This window comes from Poecilia reticulata, chromosome 4 (genome assembly GCF_904066995.2).
Source record: "Poecilia reticulata chromosome 4, P_reticulata-male-v2, whole genome shotgun sequence".
NCBI lineage: Eukaryota > Metazoa > Chordata > Actinopteri > Cyprinodontiformes > Poeciliidae > Poecilia > Poecilia reticulata.
The window spans coordinates 23,899,042-23,922,724 of record NC_088833.1 but is presented as its reverse complement, the minus strand read 5'-3'; the positions used below and the strand labels follow the sequence as shown (position 1 = coordinate 23,922,724).

Below are 23,683 nucleotides of genomic sequence, written 5' to 3'. Positions count from 1 at the left end.
AAATGCCAGATTACTTCTTTCAGCCAGCTGACTAGTAGTGTACAACAACACGTGGGGGAGGGGTACAGTTACTCAATGCTCTGCAGAGGCAAGGAGAAGTCCCGTCACTCCATTGTCTCATCCTGGTTTTACAACTGTAGCTTTTACCAAGCTTCACTGCTTGTTGTTGGACATCGTGTGACTTGGTGCAACTGTGACGTTCAGCATCGTGGTCACCGTAATCTCTGTAAGGCGTCTGCTGCAGTCAGGCTTCATCCAACAAGCTGAATTTCATGATACTTAAAAACATATCAGTAAACAATTATGGCATTTCGAAGAATTTCTTTTAGATTAAGGGTGCACCAATAAATCTGCAACGATTTTGTCAATTTTGGGAGAAACACGAGAAGCCGATCTTATCCACCGATCTCTTTACCTCAGCCCACCAGGTTACAACTGTAATAGCAACCCCACTGTTGCCAACTTGTCAACTTTGCTGCGATATTTGCCAGACAAAAAAAAAAAAGAACAAATTACAATAGGCCTTCGCAGCGCTTAGCTGCTCGGGCCTAATAAATCAGTATTGGCCAAAATCCGAATCGCCGGGTCAGATTTTTAAAGATCAGAAAATTGCAGTCGGTGCTCCCCTATTTGCAGTATTAATATTGAAACACTGATAATGCAGTGATAATATTCCACAAATATTGTGCATCCCTAACTTCTACACCAATCAGTAACCAGTAAATGTCAGTAGTTTGTAGAAAAGCGAAGAAATCCTCAAGGAGGTGAAAGGCTAGTCGTTAGCTAAACATACCCTCTGTTTTAACCGAGTTAGCAATTTAACTAAAAATGATAGCACCAGTGAAATTCAACACATTACCGGGTATTTCATGTTGACAACTTTAAGTCGTTTAGATACTATAACGATGTATCCCATGTTAACTTTATTACAAAAATCACCACTAGCGATAACTTCCCATAATTAGAACACTCACTTTAATAAAACAGTGTGTCATGACCTTACGCATGCAGTCATAACCAGCCCTCACTTCTGACAGAAATGTCCTTTTGTCCGACATCGACACTCCTGATAGGAAAGCAGACTGTTTAATGTACGGTGACATAATTCCTCAGTGTTTGGCTTCCTGAGGTTCAGAGTCCAGGGAATGTTAAGTGTTCAGCTGACAGAATTTGAAGCATGCGGTGATAAGGATTTGGTTTGTATTTGGGCAGCCGCCAAAGCCCAACATGAGCCACGACAATGTTTTAGCAGAGCAAGCATGTCTTAAATAAGGCGAGCTGGGAACCGGAGGATAAAGCTAGAAAATACCAGAGGAAGAGTGACAGGATGTAGAGCAATTCGAGTTGAGGCTTGTAGGATGGAGATGTGTCATTAAACTGAATATGACTCATGGCAGGTGTCTTAAATAAAAGCCATTTCTCCCTCTATTCTCATTCTAAGACATCACAAGCACATAAACTGCACTTCACACGCTCAAATACAGGCCAAGCTGCTGAGAGGCAAATTTAGGTGGCGAGATTTTTTATTTTTTTATGCCCCAATATGCCTGCGCTGGCATATTTGTGCATGCAACACACTCCAGGTACTGCGACAAGCATTTACACTCATCTCTCTGGGGGCTCAGAAAAGCAGGTCTTCAACACCTTCATCTAACAAACCCACTGTCCTCCTTACACTTCTTATCCTGTGTCCTTTTTCTCCTCACCTCAACCTCCCTTTGCAGAAAAACCGTTTCATCTGTTGAACTTAAACAGCATAAAACATGATTTGTACCTTTTACCCAACAGTTATTGGATTGAACCTCACAATTGTGTATTTTAGTAGTTATTCTCATGTATATGTATTTAAAAAAACAACAACTAAAGAAATCATGCAGAAAGCAAGAGGTGGTTGGAAATTCTCCGAAGTCAAAAATGGATTCATAAACAGCACATTTCCGATTTCTCCAATACGGTCGAGGAAGCCAGGAGAAACGTTTTCCGACAGCAGTAGCTCTGTACCATCGCAAACCGGCACCTTTTCCGGGAATTTAAAAGCACTCTGGTGAACCCGGAGTGCTTAAAACACAACCTGCAATAAATAAATAGCTAAAAATGTATTCCAATACATTAAAAATGTCCAAATATATCTACACCATTAGTTGAAGGTCATCTACAGCTTGTTTTCTCAAAATTATATGCAATTTAGTTTAAAAAAAGAAAAGTAGCTTCAAGCTAATGTTACACAATACCGATGTGCAATCTGTTGTTCACTTGGCTCAGACGCTGAGAAAAATTAAATGCCAGTGCAGCTAATTTCTATTGGTAAACATTCTGGGGGAATTACCTGGAAACTAAATTGTCAACCAACACCCAGAGTCAGCAATAGACAATGGAAAAGCTAACTGTCATCTACTTTTGTACCTTAAGTTTTAATAATTTTTTTTTTTGCCTCTAAAGTACAGTATTTGAACACTGACAGGTTTTTCTTCACAACAAATTTCTAAATATATGACAGCACTATAGGAAATGACAATTGCATCAAAACAAATGTGCATATTCTCAATTATTAAAGTCATTAAGCGGTCAAGAGTGTCACTGCCCTGCACACAAGAGACAACCTGAGGGTCAAAACGTTTAAAAAAAACACAAAAAAAAACTTTCCATTCGTCTTTCTCTTCTAAAACCATCTGTTGTTCATTGTGCAATTATTTGGATCCCACATTTCCAAAGCCATATTCATAATTTATTAATCTGTGGCAGCCATAACAGAGCTGTGGCACTGCTTCCCAGATGGTGCTGAGAACCAGGCATTCAGACCCAATGCTGCTCCACGGCGTTCCCAAATATCAGACAGAAACAGGAATCATCACGTTTTACCACTTAAAGCTACTCATGTGTCCAAAGAGCTAACTTTGGGATTCTCTCCATGCCCAGGATCGTGCGATCATAAACAAATCTCAAGCTGTCAAGGCTGTATATAAAGGGTCTGGTATGTTTAGCATTCAGCGCGAACAGAGCGGTTGTGACAGCTCTGCCAGTCGCAGTCTGCGGCACCACATTTGACACCCAACAGCCCAGACGAGTCTCATGTCTGAATCTGTGCCCGCCGTGTGAGAGAACGCCACATAACGCCCTCCCTCTCTCCCCCACGCTCGCAGATACGAGCAGTCATTTGAAGCCCGTGTTTCTGCGTTGTACGTTTTAGCTGCCTCTGCCGTTTGTATGTTGTTTAAGAGTGTTCGCCATTGCCTGGTCAAAGGAGAGCTTGCTGCAGTTGGTTAAAAAAAAAAAAAAAAAAACTGCAGCAAATGCACCAAAGTCAGCGAGCCAAAGTGGGTCAGTGTGCTGAGCTGAGCGGAGAAGGATGTGACAGCCCATTAAGCCGTGCTCCCATCGTCTTCTCTTTAGAGCACACAGATACAAAGAGCACTGACAGAGTCAAAGCGATACTTTCATTTCTTCTTCTTGTTTTTATTTAATTGTTGCAAATTTCACGATTGTATAATGTGAAGAACCTGGGAGGTAGGGCTGAAACAATTAATAGAATGAATCGTGACAAATCGATTACTAAATTAGTTGACATTTATCTCAATAAGCGATTCGTCGTTAATTGGCTTATAAAGACTCAAAAAGGCAATTTGCTGAAAGGACACCACAGAGCAGTAATTAAAAACCAAACTGTACAAAAAACTGTTTACATTTTGCATTTAAGAAAAAGAAAATCTGCTTTGAAATATGTTCTACTCCGATCTCTTCAAGTCGCATAGATTTAGCTTCACCTGGTTCAAATTATGGAATCCAAATAATCACCAATTCATTTTTTGCTATAAAATACTTACTAGATTACTGCATCTAAGTATTTTTTAGACGGATTCTTTGATACAAATGGTCAAGCATTCACTAAAGGAATTCATTTTAGCCAACATGTCCGTATTTGTTTATTTGCTTTCTCGTGCATTTTTAATATTTCTTAAAATAAACTTAAGCAGTTAAATAAAAAATCTACAAAAAGTGCCTTCCGATTAAATCAATAGAATAAATGGAAACTAGAATAATTATTAGCTGCAGCCCTTACTGGGAACAGGTTCATTCAGTAACAAAAACAAGGGTTACATCCAGATTTGGCCACAGTGCATCTGTCATGAGGCTGTTAACCAACAGGGACACAGTCAGCAGAGCTGCAGAGTAATTCTGTTAAAAACTGGATACGTGGAACCTCATTAAGCCGCTCGGGTTGGGACGGGGGGCCGCATCGATCCGGAACCACGAGGGGGCCAGGCTGATCACACATGCTCGCTAATGGCACACAGGCTCGGTAATGAACCGAGCGTCACAGCAGCTCGATATGCGATGCTTCCACTCAGCAGGTCGGCCATTCAATCAGAGGCTGGTGGCGCAGCCTGTGGAGTAACTGGTGTGAGCGTGTGTGTGTGTGAGAGTGTGTGCGTGCGACTTTGCTGCTGTTCAGGGAACATAACGAACAGCCCCTTCGCACCGTCACTTAACATGCCGCTGATGTTCTGACCTCCTCTGAAGGTCAACAAGAGAATAGCAGCAGCTTCATGGCACTTTGCACTCAGCGGACAAGAGAAGTACAGAACATGTAAGAGCCGCAGCCATGTCAGGTAAACAGTCATGGTGGCTCTATTAGAACGTTTTAGGAGGCACGTTCTGCACACCGCTCTCTCTTGCTCGGTATGTTAGAAAGCATGCTACTTTCAGCAGAGGTGGTTAGTCTTTGCACTGTTTATTATGAGACAGTACGAGAGATTTTGTAAACATAATTGTTCTGTGAATTGATATGGCAACGTGAAACCGTTTTCAAATATTTACCTTCGTCATACCACTATGGTGAACTGCACGTATTTACACTTTCTGCCTGGCAACCGGGATACCAGCACACAGGGTAGGCTGAATGCTGAGAAACGTTCAATGCCTCTACGATAAAGGCCAATAAATCTCTAGGAATCGTTGAGTAGAAACTACTAAATTTGGGCAAATGTATGCACTTGAGACATTTGGAGGGTGGGGAGAAGAGTTTATTTGGTTTCAACAAGCAAAACCAATTTATAGTCTGTATAACTGCTGCGTTAAACAGTTGAAGATCCAATGAGAGCATATTCAAGTTTAAACCAACAGATGGTAATGGAGTTGTTAAGTATGCAAACACAAGAATAATTGATTAGTCTCTTTTTTTCTTTTTTTAGGTTTAACATTTATGCCAATTTGTACACACATCTTAAAATATTTTTCCAGTTACTCTCAAATTACATTTACTTCTTAAGTTCATTGTATCTGTACTTTTACTGCATTTGTTGTACAACTTTAAGTTCTTTATTTTCACTGCAATAATCAAACAACTTTTATTGCAATTCTCTAAACTTAATATTTTCTTTTAATATCACTGTTTGGTCTTTTTATTATTTGTGGTTTTAGTTTCTACACCTACCCATATTTAGAGGGGCAGCATTGCAGAAAATCAACTTTTTCTAGCTTAATATCATGCTATAATCTTATTCTGTCATAAAAAACATACCTGAAGTGTTGTTTTGATTCATTCATGCATGTTTGAAGAATCCTTGAATCTCCCATGGCGACCATTCGGGGGAACCTAAACGCCTGCTCTCACAAAGCTCCGCCCATTTCCACCAAGCTCCTCCTTGGAGTTACGGTCTCCAGCTTTCTTAAAGAGACGGAAGCTAATTTAAATGTGTCAAATTGTTGAGTCAAATTTCTTTGAAGTCATGTTTGATATACACAACATTTTAATAAACGAAGTATAAAACATGATTGTGGGGTAAAATGGGATTTTTATCTCTGGAGCTTCCTCCTTCTATAGTCACCACTGTTCATTATTAATTAAACTAATTGTTTGGTTTTTTTCCTTGAATGAACTTGTTAAGCTCATTCTCTTTTTTTTCTTATCCATTATAAAGAACTTTGTGTTGACCTCACTGGTTATGAAAAGGGCTCTCTAAATTAAAACAAGTTACAGAAACTATCTCAATCCATTATTATTCAAAGTGGAATTGTGTGAATGTAATAAAACACAAACCATGCTAATACTCCTGAACTACAGCAGGTTAGACTGCATTTCCTCTGTTAATGGAAACCTTATAGAGTTCTAAATTCCCCATTATAAACCAAACTGCAGCCTTTTGACCAGTTTCTCCTTCTTATAAAGATGCTTTAAATTTTAAAAAAGGATCTTTGTGAGGAACTCCAGTGTTTTGCTATGGAAAACCAAGATTGCATTTAGATGCAAGTTTTTTTTTAAATGTGAGAGTGGCCATTCAACAGTACAAGAAGGAGAATCAGAGGGGTTTTCTTCTGTTCCCTGAGGCTGATGTACACATTCACTGAACCAGAGTTATGTCCAGCAACTCCTTCCCCTCAGGAGATTAGCATTAAGTAACAACACGACACTAATCTCCAGGATGTGTAGGACCAGACTTTCTAATCAGTAAGGCGAGATAACTTGGCTGTTTTAGGATGCTGAACTGACCAGATGAACTGTATCGTTGTTGCCATGTCTGTGTGCCCAATATCAATGCTGCAAAAAAAAAAGTAGTTACTGCAGTAAACATGAGCTAAAATAATTCATGTTTCGTACACCAATAAATTTATTACAGATGACGCTTTTCGTTTACAAAAGCAGAAAATGTTTTCTGCAGGTATTAGCTTGGCCTGGTAAGCTCATTAAAAAACGGAAACGGTGATGAATCAACCAAGTTGATTCATCACCAACATGGCAGCTGAAGCAAGACACAAGTTGTTCCAGTGAAAACAAGTTGGGGTGCAACGGTGGAGCGGGCGCCAAGCGTGCAGAGACCGCAGGTTGTCGACACGGGCGATCTTAGCTGCTTACCTTCTCCCTTCTTTCTCTGCCCATTTCCTGTCTGAATACCGTTGTCAATGGCCACAAGTGGCCCAAAAATGTTAAAAATAAAGAGATACGCTGTTGGAATGGAAATAATACATTTCACTTCTTCACAAAGCTGAATGGACAACTCCATATCTGGGCTGTGTGTTTGAATCACTGTTTACAGTTTTAAGAAACAGCTAAAAACATATTACAAAAATAATTTGTTAGAATTTCAATGTATGTGCTTGTGTATTTACATATATAACAAAGTAGACACCACTGTAAATGAATGTATATGTTTATATTATGTATGGGAAATCAAAAAATATTTTCCCATCTTAAACTACCGATTGTCTTTAAAAGTGAAGGAAAATGGAATGTGTCATTTTAATACTTCATCTGTAATATGATTTCTCGCAAAGGTAATCTGACCACAGGCAGAATAGCTGATGCTAATCAGGATTTCAATAAATAGAAATATTGTGACATAGACCAATATGATTGTATGTTTTCCAGATATCATGCACAATAACCTTTTACTAGACTTAAAAAAAAACACCACAAATATATTTTGTGCCCTGGTGTCTTTCATCTCTTCACCACTCTCCATGCTAAGTGAAGAAGTAATGTCGCAGCAGCCTACACTATAAGGTGTGATTCGATTTTTTTTGTGGATTTTTCATTAGAAATACAGGCCTTCCTCCTCCTTATTCCTCCATCTGAGCATCCTAATGCTTGGATAATTAGAGGCCGGGCTGCAGAGACACGCTGCTCGGGCCTGTCCCTTCCTCCGACACGTCCCACTGTGACAGAGTCACTTGGTATGTACCGTCACACACCTAGCCAACACCTTCAATCAACACCTCCATACATCCCAGCTGTAATCTACAGCTCAGAGACGCCTTGGAAATGAATGAAAAAGCAGCTGCCACAGGATCCAAACTAGGTTTTGACGACTATGTCTGTTTATCCATAAAATGAGCCAAACCCCCCCCCCCCCAAAAAAAACGGTTGAGCGGTGCCAAGCTATGGAGAAGTGGCATGAGGCAGGCCCTCAGAGCAGAAGGCTGTCACGTGTGGGCAAAGGACTGCTTTACAGTGAGTGTGTGTGTGTATTGGCTTGAGTTTGATTTGTGGCCCAAATGGGAGCAGGCAGCCAGCCCAGCCCAAGTTCAACCCCACTGCTGAGGTCTGGGCGACCTGAGCGCGGTGACAGATGAGAGCGGGGTGGAAAGGCAGAAGGGGAGGAAGAGGAGGAAGTGGGGAGGAAGTGCGATGCTGGCAGCAGAGCTGTTGTTTGTGGTCATTCCTTGCACGGGCTATTAACAAGGAAAGGGCCGGCGAACAATGCGGGGCAACAGAGCAGTCAGTCAGAGCCGTAATGTTTAGAGGAAGCCGATAGGATCTCTATGTCTTCCTCTATGAGCCTCAGAGGACTGGCACCATCATAAGGGCTGAGCAAGCCTGGCTTTGAGTTAAAGTTAATGTCTTGAGAAAACTGCTGAAGTGCTAAAAAAGAGAAATGTTGTCTTCCTAAATTCCTCCTTTCTACCAGCAAAGAAAAAATACTCAGTAGGGCTTAAGACAAAGGAGTGAAACACTTCTTTGGTTTTAATAAGGTAAGGATTTACAATGAGGCCAAATTTCCCACCGCTACAATCCCGTTTTGATTATATTTTTATGATAAAAGAGCAAAGCCTCAACTTAAAGCAAAGCATGAAGTCCATTTTGCGAGCATTCTTTGACAATAATCTGGGCGTCATTTGCCAGGTTTTGGAAGAAGTGCTTTTGAAAACATATAAACTATTGATGGACATCAGCAGCCCTGTCACGGTAACAAGTTTTGCTGGATGATAAATTGTCCAAGAATAAACAACATTGTTATTGTTTTGAGATCATTTTCAAGTAATCGAATGGTAACGGCATAATAATGCAAGAACACATTCTCAAAGACCAATAAACTTAAAAAATGGCGAGTTGAGACCAAAGACTTGTCATCCAATTTTAGAAAGACAGAAAATGAGAAAAACCCAAAAATTGTGCATATAGAGAATTTAGAGAAATCCAATTTATTGAATTATTGCAACAGGCCTAGACATCATAAGCTTTGGGTGCACAATCCAGCATATCATTACCAATGCAGTGCTCTGTTATTAACAATCAGATCAGAGTACAAGTTTGCAGTGATTGTATGTTTGATCATCATTTTTGTAACAAATAAATAAACTTTTGTTCCTACAGCTTGTTGTGCTTTAAAGTATGTGACATTGTCTGCATATTAATGTAGAACGACTACTTAAGGTTGTGGACAAGTGAAGAAACATTTTTATTTGAAAACAGAAAAAAAACAAAAAAAACAATGGGAAACTGCATGCAAGTTTTATCCCCCACAGACAGGGGGCGCTAAGAGGATGCCGTTTAAAGGCGAGTAAAAGACAAACGCAAACATTTGTGTAAACATGTTTGATGAAATAAAAAGGAAGCCAGAGCTACAAAATCCTCCAGATTTCCAGTTTTCTGCTGACACTTTCTGCTTACACGCTAGACGAGAAAGGCGTCGACAAAATCAAACTCTGCATCTGACATGATGCTAATGTACACGTCCAATCTGTCCTGCTTCATGGACAGCTGCGAAACATGTACAGGTGTCTGTGTTCAAATGTAAGCTCAGGAAATAACCAGTGACACCAATTAAAAAAAAACTGGTTCCCATGGCTACTCATCCTTACCATTGGGTCAGGTCTTTACGTCTCCTGCCACAAAGTAAAAAAAAAAAAACTTTCCGTTGATGCAACCACGAAAATACAGTCTCAGATTTTCCTAGGACTGGACTCCCTCTGGGCTTTAGACTGAGAGCTTTTGACTAAACAGAAAGCGCATGCTGCAACTTGACAGACTGAACCATTATGTGGAAGAAAGAAAACATATAAACCCCATACAATCCCACTGCAACAATGCCATTTCCAGACATGACAAACTAAGAAAATCCAGGCGGAAACTGGACAAATCCTGGATGTAAAAGCTTGATCCTATCATACAAAAGGTTCGTAGCTACTTTATGTTTCTGCTGAATGCTTACTTCAAATGACTGTGGTTGCACACAATGCAATTACTACGTGTGCGACCTTTAAAAGGTTTTGAAGAAGGGCTAATCTTGAATGTACCTTTATGAAGTATGAGGGATTGGGGAACATAAAGACGGAAAACAGAAGACAATTTCTTTAAACACAGGAAAGACATTGGTTCTCCAAAACAGCAGTCAACTCCCATCTCTGTATCATCATAAGCCAACTTTGCTCTTAAGATACTTAACCCAAAGCAAATGTACAAAAGCCATTAGTGTTCCTACAAATTCAACATTTTCATGTTGAAACCAGAAACTTTAGGGAATTTTATTGGGTGACAGACCAACAGAAAATTTTATCAAATCCTTAGAAAAACCTGTTCACCTCCCTGCCTGCGGTGGCACTGCATCAAGAACCACTGAAGGGAACAACACAAAAACCTCCAAAGAAGACAGTGAGTGCAACTTGCATTCAAACTGCGCTAGAGTTCACGTCAACCAAACCAAGACATAGGTTTACAGGTGGACCAGAGTTCAATTGCGCATTCACACCTCCCCAAATGAACCGGACCTTCTAGACCAGGGATGTCAAAGTCAAATACTCAGAGGGCCAAAAAAACAAATTTGCTACAAGCCGAGGGCCGGACTGGTTTAATGTTTATTAAAACATATTGAAATGATTGCACATAGCCTATTGAACCAAGACCTAACACAGTGTATATTATTTAACGATTAAATGAATAAAGCAATATTTTGTTATGGCTCTGTCAGCACTTCAAGGGAAAACATTTTTCAAGAGGCAAACAGCAACAAATTTAATTGTTTTTAAAAACAAAATATGTTTCTTAATATCAAGATAGATGCATAAATCAAAGTGCATGCATTATAAACTGAAAATGCATTAGTGTGCTGCTCTATGATCCTACCGATCACTGCTTTCAAATAGTAAAGTAAAAAAATAAATCAAATCAGTTGTATTCTTTCTCATGGCTCTTATCTGCAATTTTACCTGAATCCATTCAACTGAAAAATAAATACAATAAAATAAAATAAAATACAAAAATATATGGCACACAGACAAAACAATACTTCATTAAAAGAAAAATCACGTTTTGTAGAAACAAATGTAAAATTTAACTGAAACTTATAAACTGAAAATACGTTACTGCTCTGTGATGCTCACTTGTCTGAGGCTGAGCCTGATACTTGGAGGTGTCTCATCTTTTGTACAAGTTCATCAATGTTCGGGGTGAGGCTCTGAGCTGATGAATAATGAAGCCGTTTGGGCGCGCTGTAGTCACTTCGCGGGCTACCGTTGCATTATGGGAAATGTAGTGTTTGCAGGCAAAACACGAGCGGGCGGCTCTGGCTTGCGGGCCGGTTCTCATAGTAATTAAATATCATTCAGGGGGCCATAGATAATTGATTTGCGGGCCGGATATGGCCCGCGGGCCTTGACTTTGACATATGTGTTCTAGACAAACAAACTGGAGTTCGTTTAAAGTGGACTAAACAGGGCTGGTGTGAAGGCACCCAAAATAAAGGACAACACAGACAAAAATAAACGGTTTGAAACTTGAGTGGTGTTGAAGTTTGCCTTCGGCAACAACTGGTCATAAAGATACAACCAGAGCTACAAAAGGACTGCTTAAAACAGATTATTCATGTTAGAATGACAAAGTCAAAGTTTGTGATGTATCTTGAAAATTGTTGTCCACTTGGTTTTTCTAGTCTCCATGAATTTGAGTCATTTCACAAAAAATTGTGAAAAATTGTTAATGTCTAGATGCACAAAGAAAAAAACTGCGACTTTAAATGCGGTACATCTTAAAAAAAAAAAAACTTTAAAGACTTAAGAAACTTTCAAAAACAACATTTTGGTTTCCTTACACTTGGGTCCAACATGTCACATTTAGTTGATGTAAAGGGGCGAAAAGGGGTGTGAATACATTTTTCAGAAAGAGCGAAGCAAAGAATGTTTTTCAGCAACTTTTAACCTGAAAATTCAAGTGACTTTGAAGTTGCTTAACTGAGCAAGACGGAGTAAGATAACCGGGTCTCCACACAGCGAGAGGCTGCACCGCACGCCTCACTTCCCCTAACATAGCACTGCCCTTGCTCCACCACCAGAAAGTTAAAAAATAAATAAATAAAAGAAGTGAAACCTGCAGTGGGTGCTACCAAGGAGGTGAAGCAGAGAGAAAATGAAGTAAAAACAGAGTAAGCAGATGATGAAGTCTGCGATCAAAGTGTGTCAACACTTTACACCTGTTTTTAGCGGAGCGCCGAGAATGAGAGTCGAAACCTTTCAAGAACCCTCGAACTACACACCAACACACATAGAGCTGTTTGCTCTGAAAGGTCAGGGGGGGTCAGAGATCACAAGGGGAGGAATAAAACGTGACACCGGCAACACACACAGTGGACCTTAGGGAAGAAAAGGACAAAAAAGAAAGAAAAAAATGCTAAAGATTTTCCTCAAATGTCTTTGCGTTTACGGGAAGATCCGCTCGGATTCTTCCATATCTGGTGCTGACTGGCCTGGCGTACTAATATGGAGAAGGAGTTACGATTCCCATCAGATAGCAGCAGGAGAGGGGCAGACTCTTTCATCTTCCTCTCCGAGCAAAGGACGGCATTACACAGTGTGTTTCTTCCTGTTAGGGCGCTGGCGTGCGTCGGAGAGATAAAGGGAGAAAGCGAGTCTGCCTCGAATAAGAAGAGCAACAGCTGAGACGGGAGAAACAGCTGTACCGCTTCAATCCCCTCCCCCCCGAAAACCGCTTTTCTTCTTCTTCATCCTCTCTGCTCTCTCTTCACACACCCTTGTTCTGATCCTCCTCTCCCATAGAGCGCGTGTTGCCGCAGAAATCACAGCGTTCCCTCGAGACAGCATTACCGACAGAAATGTCGCTTTTGCTGTCCATCACGAAATCCTTTCAATCCCACTTTGGCTGGGGTTTACCCAACCTTTTGTTTTTGAGAAGCAAAGGTAAATCAGATGCAAGCCTGTCTGTCAAGTTCATTCAGCAATACAGTCACACCTCCCTGAATCAGTTTCTTTCAAACTGGCACCAAACAAACACAACAGAATAACGCGATGACTTTCTGAAAACGTGATCAATGTAGTGACTTCATTCCCACGCTGACAGTTGGCGATGTCGAGCGTGGAACTCCGGGCATGCACCTACAAGCCCGCGGCTGCAAGCGGAGACGTGAACTGCGGGAAACCCGACGCCAGCGACAGGAAACGAGTGCCAGTCACAGAAGTCTGAATGGACCCTTTAAGAGTCGCGGGAACGTGTCAGTTTCATTTGTGAATCCTTAACCGTTCATGAAAAGTATTTGTCATCTTCTCTTAGATCAAACATATTCTATTGTGACACTGTAAAAAGAAAACTCAGTTTTAAAATCCTTTATGTAGGGGGGAAAAAAAAAGAGAAAAAAAAGGGATCATCCACGCTCCAACTGTAGTTAACTGGATTGGGTTTTTTTGGGTTCAGTTCACCTAGACAAACCCAGGCCAGGTTGCTGCCTGATCTGTCCAACAACATGAAGAAGAATAAAAATATGTATTTAAATAAAGACCAAGATTTCAGAAAAAGATCCTCGTATTCACAGGCCACTTTGGTCAACTTTTTTGATTTAGGATTTAGGGGGTAAATACTTTTTCACGTAGGTTCAGGTTGGTATAGGTAGCTTGTTCCCCCCCTTAAAAACCATCAAAATGTGGAAGCTGCTTTTATTGTTTACTCATATTAGCTTTGTCTGATGATCTAAAACATTTAAATGTGACATTTAAACATAAAGAAATTAAATAGTTTTTTTATTTGCCGTTTTTGTTTGTTGAGTTTTATTTTGGAAATATTAAATGTCTTCCAGTGGAGGTGAGGAGTACTGTGTATAAAATTAAAGTTTACTAGTCTTTAAGAGAGAAATCTTACATTATCCCATCCTCAATTACTCGAAAATGGTCTCCAAACAACAATATTATCACTTATCGCAATAATTCCTGAGACAATTTATCATCCAGAAAAATAAGTTATCATGATGAGCCTAATTACATCATTACATTAGAAACACATAAAAGATAATTATATCCTGGAGGTTCGCTTATAGTGGTAGTGGTTTTGAATCAAACTATCCAACTTTATCTTTTGATTTGCTTAGTTTTGATTCCTTTAATGTAAAAGAAAAAAAAAATCTGAGATTTAAGGTCATTTCATCTGCTGGTCACTATAATCGGAGGAAGTCGAGTGAAATACAATCGGCTGACTCCGACATCTGTGCAATTAACTGGTGCGCTTTAGCAGAAAATCAGGAAGCCGGCTGTGTCTTAGGGGTTAAAATGTGCAAAAGCGAAAAGCAGAACACAGAAAAGGAGGTGAGCACGAAAAGAACGGAGTGCCGAAGCCACGTCTGCGTGTGATATATTGTCTTTGGCTGCGGAGCGGCCCCCTCCCTCTCCCCCCTCCCCCCCGAGTTCACGAGTTTCCATGACATAGCCGGCGCTCACACAGCGAGCCAAAGCACTCCGAGACAGATAGATGAGGCCACACGCTGCGAGGCCAGAAAGAACCCATCGGATGTCTGATCCAAACCGGTGGATCAGGACAATATGCAGAGGAAGTGGAAGGGTGAGGAGTCTGTCTGTTTATGCTCATTTCAGCCGGTGTATAAAAGATTTCTATTTGTAGAAGAAAAACGGCCCTGACACTTGCTATGCTCTAAAAACACGAGGATTCACGTTGTTCCAGTGCTGTGGATTAATCGCAGAACTTGAGGCTGCAGGAGTTTTTAAAATGCCAGAAAACGCTTTTCTTTAGCAGAGAACAGATGCTGGAAATAAAGGATGGAAGTAAGTCCTGAAAACAAAACCTGCAAAAATAAAAACTGGAGTGTGAGGTAGTGGCCCAGTCAAAGTTCAGATCTACATCCCGTGGAGAATCTGTTACAAAATCTTAAAAGCTGATTGTCAAACATGCTCTCTCTAGTCATCCTCACTAAACTCTGGTCCAATAAATACTGAAAATTACAAGATGTGAGAAAGGTCAGGAGGTCAAAATTTTTTTGCAAGAAACTGCAAAGTGTGCAGATTTTGAGTGAAAATGTTCACTGCTGACCAGAAAAATCAAACACTGCTACCTTCACTGGTGCACACAAGACATTCCAACCATTTGCACTAGATACTCAGGTTTTATTAATGCGCAGCAAAAGTTTACTATTGGAGGAAATCCATGTTTGAGAGAGAGCCCAGAAGATGCCTGCAGTGGGACATATACACATTTCTCACAGACAATATTCAAAACAACAAAAAAGAAAAGGTATAAAAGGAGAACATGCAGTTCAAGAAAGGTAAAAACAGATACTCTCACATTCAAAATCAAAGCTAAAATGTGAAACTTTTAAACTAATTGGAACTGTAACAAACAAGGACAGAGGAGGACTGGAGAATGTAGATTTGGCATAAAGAGCTACATTAAAATTTGATTATGGTACATTCAAATAGGTTTGAGAAAGAAAAGTTGCATACGAAAAAAAACAACAAGACTAAACTAAAACTGGGTTGTTTCACTGATAAATAAATCGGGGGTATAACATTAATAATATCCAATCCCAGCTGAAAAACTGATCCGGGCGGTTTTCTCTAACCCAGTTTCTTGCTGCATGTGGAACATGGTGGAACCAACCAAAACAAACACAAACAAAAAGCGAAACCGCTCTGCTGTGCATAATATTACGTTACATACAGATGAGGAACTACTCAACAAGCATCGTGCAACCATAATGTGCAAGGAGAGTTTTGTCGTCTGAGATTTGACTAGGCTTATCCAGCAACACCAGTTTGGTCATCTCCGATTATAAATCACACCAATTTTCTCCCCAAACTCTCACATATTCGCCTTTCAGTAAATGAAAGAAACAATAATCAAAAAAATAATAATATTCGCCTGCAGCTCTCCACGTGGAAGCCGTAACACAGTCCGGTCGATAAATGATAATAAAGCGCCACACACTTTAAGGTCTATTGTTTTCACTCACTCACTGACACAAGCACTCCCAACAGTCCAGAACTGTAGACACCGACTGTCTAATGCATTTTAAAACCATGTTAATATTACAGGCAAAGTGCGGCTCAGTGTTTTGGCCAGGATGTTCAGACAGGAGGAACGGCTCTCTCTCCAACTGGAGGGAAAGCTCGGTACATGCAGTGCTGGCCACACTTACTGGCAGATGCTTAAAACGCCTTAAAAGAAGCGCATATTTTACTGCAGTGGGATGTCACACTGAAATTCTGAGGAAAATTCAACATTTTCATGTTTTTTTTTTCTTTTTCAGTGGGGGCGGGGGGAACGTGATAATTGATTAGACCAGGGGTGTCAAACTCAATTCCATTTTGGGCCGCATCAACAATATGAATGTTCTTAAAGGGCTGATTGTGCCAGAATATATTGATAAAACCAAACTGTTGTCAAGAAATAGGATTTTGTGATCGTTTTTGATGCTCTTGGTAATCAAAATCACAGATTTTGTGGTGTTTATGTAGGAATATTTGTAAGAAATTATTATGATATTAGCACTAACATATGGTGTTGAATGTGACTTTTTATTACTGGTTAAAGAAATCATGGTCTATAACTTGACACCACATAAGGCTGAGACAGCAGTCAGTTAAACCAGACGATTTTGACTAATTTTGAGAAAACATATGCGGTAAAATGTGGGGATCCGCTGATTTTGTGTGAATTTTGCACATTTGTGAAAAACTGGAAGGACTTATTGATGTAATCTCGAGTCCAGAGGGCCACATGAAAAGCTACGGTGGGCCAGGTTTGGCCCCCGGGCCTCAAGTTGGGCTTAGATCAAAACTAGTCGCAGGATAGCACAGTCCTCTGGGATTGAACAAACTCATATTGTGATGACGAATGCAATTCGACATATTGTGAATCTGTAGTGTAAACATGAGCAAATGAAGCGGCTTTTTTTGAAACACCAAAAAGTTTAAGTTTGTGTAACATTTTATAGCTGCTTCCAGTTTGACCAGTGTGAGTGTACTGGTATCAAGGGTGTGGAATTTAATGTTTAAATGAGTAAGAACAGGGCATGTTATTTCTCCGGATAAGCCATCTTCACGTTAAAGTCACACCAAACCCATAGGGAGTGGAAAAACCCAAAAATGGAAAGGCGTCAATCTTAGGCTCATTTGACCAAAGTATGTGGTTTAAGTTGACCAAAGATGTTCATATCAGCCAGTATTAATAATTGTTGCCAAGTTTTTTGTTTCAAGTCTCTAAAAATACTACCAAGCTGGAGATGTGACCTTTCCTGTTCCTGTTGTCCTCTTTTTATCCTCTTATTTTTAAGCACTTATGAGGCACAATGGTGAAACCTGAAACTGCAAGTTACTCAACAAGTTGTTGCTAGGTGACCAATAAGAGTGAGTTAGTTGATGCCACCAACCTAGCTTAGCTAGCAGTGTGAGGTTGAGCAGGTGAAGCCTTTCCTCTGCCTACATCCCCCAGAATGCAGTGCGTGTTTCTGGAATCGGAGTCCAGTGAAATTATTAAACACGGTATCGGACAGATTTCTACTGATACTGATCACGTGTCTATCGCTATACATGCTGTTACTGATTTGTTGCCCAGCCCCAAGTTGAAGTCTCCACGCTAATATTTAGGATTTATGCCAGAAAAGCCTTTTTGGTCCCATTACCGACAGGATATAATTTAATTGGCTTTTTGTTGCAGCTCTTTAAAAGTGCACTGTGGAGAGTTTTCTTTTTTTTTTTTTGTTTAGGTTTCTAAAATTAGATTTTCCTCAAAACTTTGATCAACTTGAGAAAAACAAAACTAGCAACATGAAAAAAAAAAACATTTATTTTATAGCAATTGTTAAGGTTACCCAGAATTGCGCCTCCAGTGATCTTATAATAAATAATTATTTCCTATATTGGACTCGTTTTCTCTCATGAATAAATGTATTCCAGATTTTTCAGTCAGATTTTATGATTGCAACACAGTAAAATAGGATCAAATCAAAGTCATACACATATTTCCCCCCCTGCTGTGTATTTAGTGTGAATGACTGAGATTCTGCTCTAGCTTAAGCCTGACCCTCTGTGCTACAACGCTGCCTGTGGCTAGCAGCTCTCGGTGGCCTCCACTTCTCCTAAACAGTAGCTGTGATTACAACACAACAGGAACCACATGGCAAGCACACACTCACTCACACACACACAAACAATGAGAGGGGAGGAGGGGAGACACCGTAGCATTACTTCCTTAAACGTCGTAGCAAATAAAAAGGCAAGTAGCTCAGTCTGCACCTTGCAACGTGGTGCAAGCCTCTGAGATTTAAGAAGTGGAATCCTGCATTATCCTCCCTTCTTATCGTCCTGCTGCACGTTTGCACGCAGTCGTGCACGCAGCTAATCAGGCGCTGGCCGAGCCCCGCATCCACGACACCCACTTCACCCAACTCCCGGCTGATACAAAGACCTCACCGAACCCACAGTGGTCCACAATACTCTTATCAGTGTTCCAAAACAAGCCGTCGCGCGCTGCAGACCGCGTTTGCCTGTTCCCGACAGGAAAAGAGAGGAAGTTGCTAAAAGAAAAAAAACAACAACAAAAAGTGTGTGACGACATGTGACTTCTCAGTTCCATCTGTGCTGAATGGATATGCCAGACTCGTGCATAAAGTTACCGTGGCAACAGAGCTACAGCCCTGATTGGAGGTCACGCAGAGAAGAAGGCTGACGCGGACTAAAGGAAAAAAAATAAATAAATTTAAAAAAAAGGCTCGAAGATCATCTAAAGCGGCCAAAATGAAGACGGCTTGTTAACTCACCTGCTCACGCATCTAGAGCCGACAACAAGGATGTCAGAAACACGCCTGCCATGACGGGACGTGATGCAATTCAGCATGGAGGAACATAATCTGAGAGACCAGGACTCTGCACTCGATGACGCAGAGGCCCCTTCAGCACTTTATCCTGTTCTCTTGTAAACACGAAGCTCTGATTGTGAGAGAGGAGTTTCATTTCACACACACACACACGCAGAGATGTAATCTCCGACTAATCACATTTGCAGACCTGGGGCCGAGCAGTTACACCGCAGTCCTGGACAGACGGGCCAGCGTTCGTCAGGCAGCGCTGGGATTAAGTGGAGGTGCGGTGTGTAGCTACCGATAGGTGGCTTCCTCCAACCGGCCGCCGGCCTGATTACGTTACAGGGAATCTGTGTCGTTACTGCGTTCCTACACAGCTTTAATGACTATGTAGGACCGCAAAGTCAGTGCGTTCCTACATAGTTAGTATTAGTATTAGGGCTGAAACAACTCAGATTAAGTGTGATGAATAACTGGAATATACAGACTCAAAAAAGGCCATTTGCTGAAGGAGCATAGTCGTAGCAGTAAATAAGCCAAAACTATGCAATATGTGTATATTTTTCATTCAAGATGAAAACACCTTTGTCCGTCAATATTCTTTACACAAAACTCAGGTGATGAAGTTTTAGCTTCACTAAAGGAAAATACGATTGCATTTTAGGCATTAAAAGCTTTATTTTGCCATTTAGAATTGAATTATTTATTTGCATTTTTTTTTGTATTTTGAAAAATGTATGAAAAATAGCTAGAGGTAAAATTAAAAATTAGTACAAGGTGTAATTTTTTTTAATCCAATTCATCGATAAATTGCTTGAATAATCTATTTTCTAAAATAATCGTTAGTTGTAGCCGTAATTAATTTGAAGTAGATGTATAGGTTGTGATCGAACTTTAACCAACACCTTCAAAACCTTCAGGAAATGTGGCAAAGAAGAACTATTTTCTCAACAGGAAATCACCATTTTAATTGATGCCAAGATTAATCTATAAAGCTATAAAGCTTTTTAGCATCTGCTGAGACTCTGAATTACAGTTAATTTTACATCCAGAGATAAGGCCACGCAGAGTAATAAAAAAATGTCAATAACCGATTATAGAGCAGGAATTGAATTCTGGGGTTTGTAAACAATGGTACATCATCAGCATAGAGGGAGATCCTATATTATGACTTTACAAGAAAATTCGGAGAATGCTTCTGAGCAAAGTAAAGATACCAAATGCCGACGTATTGAAAACACTCAAAGCTGGAGACCAAACCGAAATAATTTTGCATTTTGTTGTCTGAAAAAGCTGTAAAACAAGCGCTGTTAAGTATTTGACTGTGACACAATTTTACAGCCAAACTGAAGTTGGTCTCAAATGCACCTTTTAATGAAAGCAGCTAGCAACATGGCTGCCAGTTGTGTAAAAATCTAACTAGTTTACTGTCAGCTCTTTGAGAAGGAATCACAAGGAAAACCTGCCTTCAAAAGCCAGTAAAAGTGGGATTCAAACAGTTAAACAAAAGCAGAGATCAGAGGTATTCATTTAGGGTAGAAGTACTTTGAATGTTTAGTCTCGATTCCATGAAATTAGCTTTAAGTAACAAGTACCCAGGTTGGTGGCTAAGTTCGAGGAGGCTCCACCACTTGGCTCTCATACTTTCACTCAATTCTGAACCAAACCCCTCAAAGTCCAGGAGCAGAAATTTAAACATGTCATTATAAAAGCACTGCAAACATCCAAGCTTTTAGAACTTGCTCAGAATTGTCATCATCTTCCAAGAATGTCCTCTGCACATTACTAAATGTCAAGGAAGACGGTTAAGAAAAAAAGAGCGGGATTGTATCAGTCTCCTCTGAATAACACTACAGCTCTGTACAAAGGCACGCCAAGTCATGAGTCTGAACCCAAGACCTCTGGGTAATTTGTGAAGCATTGAGAACAACAAACTCACACAGTCGTACGAAATATCGAAATGTATCGTTCTTGAATTCCTCAAAAGAAAAATCTTGAGGGGAGAAAAGGGAGATACGACGTCACAGAAGGGGGGAGGCCGTTTGTGTGTGAGGGTGTAGAGGGGAACGCAATAGTAAGAGGCCCCCAGAGCCTTCTCATAGGTCTTTCAAAATCACATCTAGAGCTATTATGCAGCAAACAGAGAGCAACGTGTCGATAGAGCAGCTAGAAAACGCTTAGGCATTCCATGGGTGGTTTACTTTTATTTATCCAATTCACAATAAGAAATCATTGAAAATTGTAAACAATGGTCCACCCTATTCTCTGAATAATCTGAACGGTAATCAGGAAACATTAACGGATAAAATCGAGTTCTAGTCAGGGTGGCGCAGGACGTTTACTGCGGTGCAAACCGAGTGTTCTTGACCACTCATATGGCATCTTCAAACAGCTGAGAGTCAAAGAGAAATTAACAAAAGGAAAGTTAACCCTCATCAGATATTCACGCACTATGCCCCTAGAACGTTTTCCACATTATCTCGCTTTACAACCACCATCTTCAATGTGTTTTACAGAGCAATCCACAATTGTAAAGTGGAAAGTTGTGCGCTCAAAAAGTCGCGGGAACAAACAGAATTTTGGAAGAAATCCCATAAGGAGGTTTGCATATATTAAATTTAAAAGAAGAATTTTATTTTATTTTTATTGGTCCACGGGGAGAAAAAATAATATTCACATTAACCATCCTCGTGGTATAACAGGGTGGTAGCTGCATCATGCTTTTCTTTAGCAGGAAATAAGGGAAGTTGGTTAGAGTTGATGGGAAAGGTAAATAAAAGGGCAATCCTGGACGAGGATACAAAAGACACAAGATGGAGGAAGCAAAAACCTACAGGCACAATGCTAGTACTTCAATCCAATTCCTGTGTGTGTTACAGTCACACAAAGTCTACATCAAAAACCATAAGAGAAGACGGGGGAAGACATAGAAATGTACTTTAAAAAATTGATGCTCCCCATCCATTCTGTTTGGGAGAAAATGTAGCGCAATGATCAAACGTGCAAAACTGGTAGAGACATAACCCCAAAAGAAGTTGCACAGGGTGTTTCTGTAAGTAATGGAGAAACAGAGATCCTGAATTAGAATAGACGCCATACTCATCACGTGTTTATTTAAAATTAAAAAACAAAAAGAAAGCCATGTATGCTTTTCATTTCACTTCCCAATTAAGTGCTACTTTGTGTTGGGTCTATTAAAGAAAGTTAAAATGAAAATACATTATTTGATAGTTTGTAACGTGATGACATCTCTGATTCAGACTGTTTAATTTAGCCACAGTAGTGTTAACAGAAAATAAACATAATTTATATATATTTTTTTGTTTTGTTTTTTAAGTTTCGACTGTCTACTTAATTTCAGGTCGAAAACAGCTTTTGGCCCATTTCCCAATTTCAAAATTCTCCTACTTTTCCTGTCGCACAGCTTTCCCCGATATGCTAAGGCTAAGTTTGGGGTAAGCCAAGGCTGCTTTTTTGGTATCGTTTGCGGGTGAACCCCCCGCCACACCCATAGCGTTCCCCGCCTGAGGGGAGCTGTGCGGGGGGTTTATCGCCTGTGAGCTCTCGGAAGAGAGAGCAGGTACTGAGCCTGCAGTGGCTGCTAACAGCGAGCTAACTAAACTGGCTGCCCCACGTAAACTCAGCGGCCTTTGAATCACACGCTGAATATGAACGAACAAAGAGAAAGAGAGAGAGAGAAAAAAAAATCAGCAATGCTCACTCTCCGAGTCTCCTCGCTGCTATTTTTACGCCTCCATATTAGCAAGTCACAAATACTGCTAACTAGCTTGACTCACTAGCTTGTAAAAGAAGGAGGGGGCGCATGATTTACTGCTGGCATCAGATCAAACCCCTCTCCGTTCCCTCTCTCTGTTTGCGGAGGGGCTATTTTAACCTCACCTGGGCTGAGTGAAGAAAAATAAAATAAAAGCTTTAATACATCTCTGCACCTAGCCACAGATACCAACAGTCTGCGTAAGAAAATTATCCCTGCATTAAGCGTGTCGTTTCTAATCACGCTTTCATTATGGATTCACGGTGCTTTGCTTCTATTTTTTAAAAAAAAGAAGAAAAAAAAAGGAGCATCCTGTGAATAAAAACAAACACACCCAAATCCGTCCATGGGGATTTAACGTTGCCTTAGCTAGCTAGCTCGACGTCTGATGCGCGGGGGATTACCGAATGATGCGGCTCACGATATCCAAGTTGCCCCCCCCGGGCCATTATGTGCGGTAACTCACCGAAATGCCCCGTTTTCCTCTGTCTCCGTCTGATGGTATTCCAGCGGGCACATCAGAGGACGGCGCTTCGCAGTTTTCTATAAACCACAACGCTCCGCAGCACAACAGTGCGTCTCGCAACAGCTGTGTTGTGTTCCCTTTCAGTCGATTCACTCGGTACAACACATAGAGTATGGGATATCACGCCCCCGCGTGGCCTAACTGAAGACACCTTTAATCACGCCTTTAGGCAAATGACGTGTGATGACGGGCGGCAGGCCCCGCCCGCATATAAATACGCCCCCATCACAGTCATTATTCAGTTCTTACGCTCTTCACCTCGCTGAGAACACCTAATTTCCAATCCGTGCTTTCTAGCTGCTGCTAACTAGCATCGCTCTTGTTTTTCTTTTCCAAAACTAGCTTAACTGCTCCTGTTGGTGTTAGCTACTGCTGCCTGCTGGTTAGCGTGTCTGCCCGCTGAGCGCTAGTTGTATTTTCTCATTTGTCTATTTTTACTTACTTTGTTTCGTGGTTCGGGATGAGCACGAAGCAAAAAATGGCGAAGCAGAAGTCTTCCGTTCGCCCCTGTCCTCAGGAGTGCGGCTTCACGCTTCACGAAAAAGACCAGCACGAAGCATGCCCCGTCTGCCTTGGAAT

At 40.7% G+C, this 23,683-nt stretch overlaps 1 protein-coding gene across 8 annotated transcripts in view; it reads right to left on the bottom strand.

Annotated features, from left to right (window-relative positions):
- Positions 1-23,175, bottom strand: part of ralgps2 (Ral GEF with PH domain and SH3 binding motif 2) — a 99,465-nt gene extending 76,290 nt beyond the window's left edge. For 5 of the 8 annotated variants that reach the window (XM_008407320.3, XM_008407328.3, XM_008407329.3 and 2 more), the window contains exon 1: positions 23,045-23,175. The gene's annotated coding sequence lies outside the window, so the exon portion shown is untranslated. Of the gene's footprint in view, positions 1-18,237; positions 18,519-18,617; positions 18,677-18,761; positions 19,134-23,044 lie in introns of all 8 variants that reach the window. The other 3 variants (XM_081606508.1, XM_081606507.1, XM_081606509.1) reach the window with 3 other exon arrangements.
- Positions 23,176-23,683: the final 508 nt, after the last annotated feature.